Genomic DNA, 7,660 nt, shown 5'->3' with positions numbered 1-7,660 from the left:
AGGTGACCAGAAACGAAACGCAGTCTATATACTCTCCCCTCTCGTCGGGTAGTCGCCGTCTTTCGTCGGCTTTCACCAAAAACTCTCCGCCACCTCTGCAGGCGGGGGCCCCTCGCCCAAAAATTCAAATTCTTCGCCTTTTCCCCTCCTCCTCCTCTTTCTTCAACAACAAGATTCTCCGATTCGAGAAGAAGAAGAAGAAGCATTTCGATTACTTTTGATGGAAAATCTCGATTTCGGGAAAAGATGCGAAGCTCGGGGATCGTTTTCACTCGGGAATCGAATTCAAGGGGAGAGGGAGGGAGACGATAGTTTGAATGGCAGCTGCGGGCTCGACTTTCTTTTTTTTCTTTTTCTCCTTTTCTTTTTCTTTTCTTAACCGTCATCGAGAACGAGAGAGTCACGCTAGAGACGTAAGCAAGATGAATCACAAAGTCTGACCGACGCTATACTATACCAGCCTCGATACCGGAACTACACCGGATATTAACGAAAGTCTTTCCACGAATCTTTAAAGGGAAATTAGGGGAGTTATCTCTTTCTTTTTTTAAATTGTCGCGTTTTGTGGATTTTTCGTCGTATCTTCTATGATCGTAGAAAGTTGTTCTTGAATATATACGTATATACATATAAATATCGGGTTGTCCGCCTCTCCCCTTTCTCTTCTCGAACACCGGAAGTGGAGCACGGTCAAGATAGCAGCGAAAGTTCCCGACGGTTCACGGTCACCATTTAACTTTTTAAATGCTACAAAAATACACGAATTGCGGATACTAGTCTCGGTCGAGACTTGATCTAAAACGCTAGCGATCTCAATTACGAGAAATCAGATATTCGATGCAAAAGAATATTCATTATCCGAAATAATTTTCGCTTTCGAAAACGATGAAAAAGACGAAGGTAGAAAGAACACGGTCGAAATATAGCAAATATAATCGAAATCGACGTTTAATACGCGAAACGTGTTTCGAACGTGCAAACCCCGCTCTAAATCCGGATCGTTGACCTAGATCCGTTACATTCGTAGATTATCTCCACGGAGCGTGGCGAATGTCAAGAATCCAGCCAATACCTCGAATATTTTTCCAAAGGAAAGATAAAGCTCGTCGAAAAGACAAGGATGATCGAGGTACATATCTCCACTGAAACAACACGGTACAACAAGTTATTCGAGAGAGAGAGAGAGAGAGAGAGCGATAAATTTCGAGATTGTTATCGCTCGGCCTTCTCCAGGGAAATTACAACGATTCGCGAGGAAATCAGATTCTAATTAACGCTCGCCTCGTCCGAGAATAGCTGTGTAATTTCCCCGGACTCTCCACACTTTTTCTCGCGGTTCCCCGATTCCGGAAGGGAGCCGAGGTCGGACGAATTTCGCCCGCAGCTGGAACGAGCCGAGTGAAATTGCGCAATTTTTCCACCGGCCGTGGTTGACGTCACCGGCCCATTCACGGGAGACCCCGTGCGCTCGGCTTTCACGCGGATCTTGCTTCCCCGTCGTCCCCGTATTCGCGCTACACCGCCTCTCAAAAGTAATGGCGGCAGGCGGCCACTTTTTGCGTTTCTTAACATAACCGATACTGGCTATGTAAAATTCGTACATTATTTTTCGAGCTTGTTACCGTTGGACTGTTGCTTCCGTATTTTTTTCTACAATACCAATAACACGTACGTGCTATTTATCTTTTTAAAGATAATTAATTTCATTCAAGAAAGTTGGCATTCGTAAATTATTCTTATTTTTTTTTTTTTTTTCAATATGCTATTTAGTATTTTTCTAAATACGATTCGTGTGAAACATGGATATTAGAAAAAAAGTTGGCATTCATAAATTATTTTTCTTATCGATGAGCTTGTTATCTTGTTGGACTGTTGGATTATTGTATTTTTTTCTACGCATACGTGCTGTTTATCTTTCCAAAGACAATTATTCCATTCATATAAAGCGTAGATATTAAAAATGTTTAAAGGCGTAATTCATAAATTATTTTTCTTATCGATGAGTTGGTTATCGTTATCGATTATTGTTTTTGTATTTTTCTTTTTTTTTTTTTTTTAACGCCAATATACTATTTATCTTTCTAAAAATAATTATTCCATTTGTATAAAATGTTAACTCGTAAAATATTTTGCTTATCGTTATCGATTATTGTTTTCAACGATTCGTTCTACTCGATAAAATCGTAGAAAATAAAAAATCGACGAAATTAATTCAACGAAACAACGGGTTCGAGGTCCTCATTTTCCTATTATTATTCAAGAATTTATGCAAATTATTGTTGCAAGGATTAAAAAAAAGTGGCACGTATTTGGATAAAATTCGATTCCATTGTGGATACGATAGTGTATCGCGCCGTCAGTGACTAGGCGAAAGGAGAGAAAAAGAGAGAGAGCCGAAAACAATGGTCCATGGATTGTTTTAAACAATTCCTCCCCCTCCTCTCCTGGTTTTCCTCTTTTATCCTTCCCCTCCTCCCCGAGGGTCAACGGCAGGCTTTGACATTGTACGGCGGATAAAGTAACGCGGGAAATTGACGCGTCGATTTTTCTTTTTTTTTTTTTTTGAATGCTTTCAATCTGGCGGGAAAAAGGAACGGTCGCTCGAAACTCTTGCCGCGTTTAAAACAACGGTCTCAATGCTTGGAACGCGCGCGAAACGAGTTTCGCCACCTGCTGACAGACAGCTCGATAATTCCGTTTGTTCCGTTTTTTTTTTCCCCTCCTTTTTTCTTTTTTTCCTTTCTTCCTCACCGCGAATCTCGATAAACGGGGCTCGAACCGAATCGAACCTCGATTTAGAAAGGAAGCCGAGTTTCGAGGAATGATAATTCGCTGCTTTTTTTACTTTCCTCACCCTTCCGCGAGGCGAAAAGGTTGGAAAAATTTCTGTGGGCGGGAGGCGGTGGAAACGGAACAATAGCCATTGAATCCATCCATATTGAAGAGGAGAAAATTTCGACTAATCGGCAACGATGAGGGAAACGTTTTTGAAATTTCCACGCACGGCGCGACGCGTGGAAGAATCCAATCGGGCGGATGGAGCGCCGTTTGACCGATTTCCCCGCTCCGAGCGCCACCGAATTGCGCAGGAATTCGAAGAGCGCTGCGATTCACGCCCGATTTCACGCCCCGTCTCGCTTCGTTTCTCGACGGTTAAGCCGGCCGGATGATTTAGTCCTGGCACACTTTCCACCACCACCACCAGCGCCGCCACCATCGTCGAGGCAGGTGTCTCCCCCTGCCGCTGATTATCGGAGGAAAAACTCGGGCGTTTTCGATCTCGATTCGAAGGAGCTCGATTTTTAGAGAGAAATAGAACTGATTCATCGTCTTGGCGACAAAGGATCGAGAGAGGCGGTAAATGAATGGAAAACGAAAGTATGTCAGCCTGTATGGCTGTGAAATATGCATAACGTTAAGATATGATTCATGTCGTGTTTTGAATACGAGGCGAGGAAGGAAGATATTCTGTTTTTTTTTTAACTGAGACTGTTGTTAACCGGAAGAATAAGAATATTTCGTTACGATGATTTTTTTCCTCGTTTTTTTTTTTCTTCTTTATCGATGAAAATTTTTAGTTGCGTCACGCGACGACATAATATAATCCTTTTGCATAATAACTGCATAATAATTTGTCATCGTCGCTCTTTTACGATAGTTACATCACACGCGCGCGCATAGCCACGCGTTGATTCACAGTCAAATAAGCAACATCGTCAGCGTTAATTGGTAAACTCCCAAGTTGCTTTCACTGGAGTTGCTTCCTGAGTGTAACAAGATCGTTCTTTTCTTTAATTTTTTTTTTTTTTCTTATACGGATTATTAGGCACGTCAGAGATCAACGAGGATTTAACGAGGATTTAATAAGAAGGTGAGGATGATGTTATGCAAAAAGAAGAAGAAAAAAAACGGAGATTAACCCACATACAGAGCCGTATATCACTTTGAGAAAAGTGGTACGCCAACATTGTAATCAATAACACCTATTGAGGAAATAAACGTTCCTCGTATGGGACACGCGTTAATAGAACTGGAAAATATTTCAATAAATATAAAATCCAATTATGCGATAAACACGTTACTTAACAACGTTATTCGGAATAATTAAACAAATAAGAAAACATCTTTTAGATTAGCTGCTATCTTCTCGCTAATAGATTGTAAATTACGGCTCACGACTGCGAAAAAGATGGGCGAAACGATAGCGTCCATCGGCCTCGTTACATCGCTTCGACGATTTTACGCGTGTAAATTTCCCCAAAGCGACGCGACCACGCGCGCGGTCTCCATCGGAAAGGGAGAGAGGAGTCGCGAGTAGCTCTCCTCGGAGTAGCTACAACTAGCGCCACCACGGCTCACCTTGAACCAACTTTCTCCCAGCCCGTAGACCGGCCGGCCGCTAATCGCGCGATGCAAAGAGAGAAAAATGCGTGCTCGTGGCTTTATCGACGATGTGGCTCGAAATTGTGATCGCGCACGGGCGCGAGAAAAAGCAACAGTGGGAGGGAGAGAAGGAGGGACGTGCATCTGGATGCGCTCGATCTTTCGTTCGAAGACAATGACTCGTGGGCGGCGAGAACATCTCGTCGTGTTCTTTCGATATCTTTGGCGATTTTGGGTCACTCGGAACCGTCGCTCGCTTTCTTCTCTCTCTCTCCCCCTCCCTCCCTCCCTCTCTCTCTCTCTTTCGTCGTGGCTCGTCGTGCGCGAGTGGACGTACGTGTAAATACACGTTGACGGAGCGGATTAATTATCGCGATTGGATATAAATCTTCGTCAAGCCACCCTCGCGATCGAAACTCCTTTTAGCTGGACGAGACGCGAGTGAGTGGATTTATCGCGGTCGCGAAAATGTCCTTCGCGTTGTGCGCGACCGTACGAATTTCATTATCCTTCTATCGTGTTTACGATCTACGTGCAATCTATATATATATATATCGTGATGTATCGTCTCGAGTTGGCAGGAGGGATGACGAACAAACATTTCGCGCGATGAAAAATTGAGAATGACGCGTCCCACGTTTTCTTTCGTTAATTAAGATGAACAAATAAGAATAGCAGCAAATTCGTTAAGCCGAGTATCGAGAGAGAGAGAGAGAGAGAAAGAAATTTGAGAAGAAACGTACCGTGGCCCACGTACGGTATACGTTCAAATGGAGTGAAAGTCGTACCCGTTTGTCGCAATTGACGAACCTTTCTCGAAATTCCATTCCGCGCTTCTTGCTCCCGTGTACCGGAGCGCTTCGATATCCATCCTTTAATAATCCATTACCGCCATAAACTTTTCTCCCCGGCCATAAATTTCCTCGTTTATTTGTTCGTTTTTTTTTTTTTTTTTTTTTGCGATACGAATCTGGAGCACGTTGCTTTCGATCGAAGTCGAAAATATCGATTTGATCGCTGTGTATAATTAATTTATCCCTTCTTTCTCCACTCGTCTCCACGATTCGAACGATTTTCGAGGAGGAAGAGGACTAGGATTGGGGGAGGAGAGAAGCTCGTGTCTCTCGTTCTTCTTCTGAGGAAAGAAAAAAAAAAAAAAAAGGAAAGCACGATAGATAGACAGGATCTTAGTGTGTCAGTGTGCCTGTATGCTAATCGCTCGGGAAGAAACGGTTTCGACGGTATCACGGCGTTCCTCGAAGAAGCTGCGCTTTTAACACGCCAATAAAACGAACGCCTCGCTGACAAGAATCTGACGTACAAATTATACGGGAAGCGTATATTGTCGATAACTATACGAATAAATTACCCGAGTGCAAAGATTCGATACAACGAACATATGACTCTCTGTTGTGTGTTGCGTTGTGTTCGAGGAATGAATTTCCTTTTTTTTTTCTTCTTCTTCTTATTATTATTATTATTATTATTTACGATCGGTCCCGATTTTCACATTTTCACATCATCGTGTAAAAAAAAAAAAAAAAAAGGAAGAAGAAGAGATAATAATAAAATTGCGGTTGAAATGGTCATGGTGACGGTTCACTATGGAAATTAATGATGTCGGTTATACGGGATGGGATAAAAAAAAAAAAAAAAAACGGAGAAGTCGTTCGATGACTCGTGACAAATGACGAGAGCCAATTTGTAATTCCCTGGAAGTAACGAATAGAGAGGGGTAGGCGCTACCAGTCCGTTCATCTTTATCACTTCGCCCGGTTTTAATCCTCTTGTCGCCTTGAGGAAGATGTATCGATGTATTTTTCCAAGAACTCTCTCTTCTTGATTATTAATGTACGATAATGGATACTTATCGGCAGTTTATTTTCGAAATGACAATTTATTATTTATTGCAATTTAACGTTGACGAGGAGATGAAACTTTCTGTTGAAATTCTTTTTTTTTTTTTTTTTTTTTTTGCTCGCGGATTCGGTTTTATTCCCAATAATTAAGTAAAAATAGTTTGAGTATTTTCCATCGCGTTTTTTTTTTTTTTTTTTTTAAAACATAGCCTCGATCAAATTGAAACAAGCCGAAAACTCAATTTATTATTCGTGAAACGGGTGTATATATATTGTACGTACGTTCGAGCATTTTTAAAAAATTCATTCAGAAAATTGGAAACAAGGAGTTGATTGAACAATTACTTAATTGATAAACGAGACGCGCGTATAATTACGAATGGTTCAATGGCTAATAAATTTTTATTATATTAAGTAAAACTTAGCTTTCTTCCATTGTTTTCAGTCTCGACAACGATCTCGTCCCATCCGATCGTTAGAACGGCGTACAAGTACGAAAAGTTTTCACTTTTCTCGTTACGATGCCGCTTTGCTATAAATGAGAAAATTATCCTCGGCCTTATTCGATTTTTTTTTTTTTTTTTTTAGTAGACAGCCAATTCCTGCTGAACGTTTAACGCGATGAAAATACGAAATTGGAGAAACTTGGCGAATTTTTGCCCTCTCCTCCCATTTCCAACTGTTCTTCTTCAACAGACGTAAAATTGAAAGTTGTTACAGTTTCTGCAGGCTGGATTCTATATCTATCGCGGTTAAGTTCGAGATAAGGATCGAGCCCGTTTCACTTTGCATCAAACGGTGTGTAAAAGCATCGAGAATCGACCTTTCCCAACACGCGAAAGAATAGGAGATCAAGGAAGAAAGGAGGTGAATGATAGATCGAGGATTTCTCTTAGGTTAGGCGGACGGGCGGGCGGGCACGATCGTTTATCATCGTCATTGTGCGACGAACGAAAAAAAAAAGAAAGAGAAAAAATCGAGCAGCCATTTTAACCGATCAACCGGATCTCGATCGAGGAGGAGGAAGAAGAAGAGTAATGTATTTTCTACGATAATTCTACGGATCATTTCCTTCGATAGAATTCCAACAATTCTTTCTTCCCTTCAAGAATTTCTTACTTTTAAAAAATGTTAAGAAAAATTTTCTTCTCTCGTCGAAAAGCTAAGCTCGAGTTCTTTCATCTTCTTTCGAATACGCCACGATTTGACATCTATTGCACCGGCCTCAGTCGAGGCTCGAACGCTCACTTTCACCACCTACGCGTAAATTTTCTCCGCCCGCTCGAACGAATCGCGTGACAATGAGTCACACAGGCGACTCTCCACTCGCTTTCTTTCGCGCCCGTGCAATTCTCAAATTGTTCCCTGCTCCGACGATAGGGAATCCCCTTCCCCTCCTACTCCTGTTTTTCACTTTT

This window comes from Apis florea, unplaced genomic scaffold (genome assembly GCF_048593485.1).
Source record: "Apis florea isolate Af1SG1 unplaced genomic scaffold, ASM4859348v1 contig_3802_pilon, whole genome shotgun sequence".
Classification (NCBI taxonomy): domain Eukaryota; kingdom Metazoa; phylum Arthropoda; class Insecta; order Hymenoptera; family Apidae; genus Apis; species Apis florea.
This window is presented reverse-complemented; position numbering follows the sequence as displayed.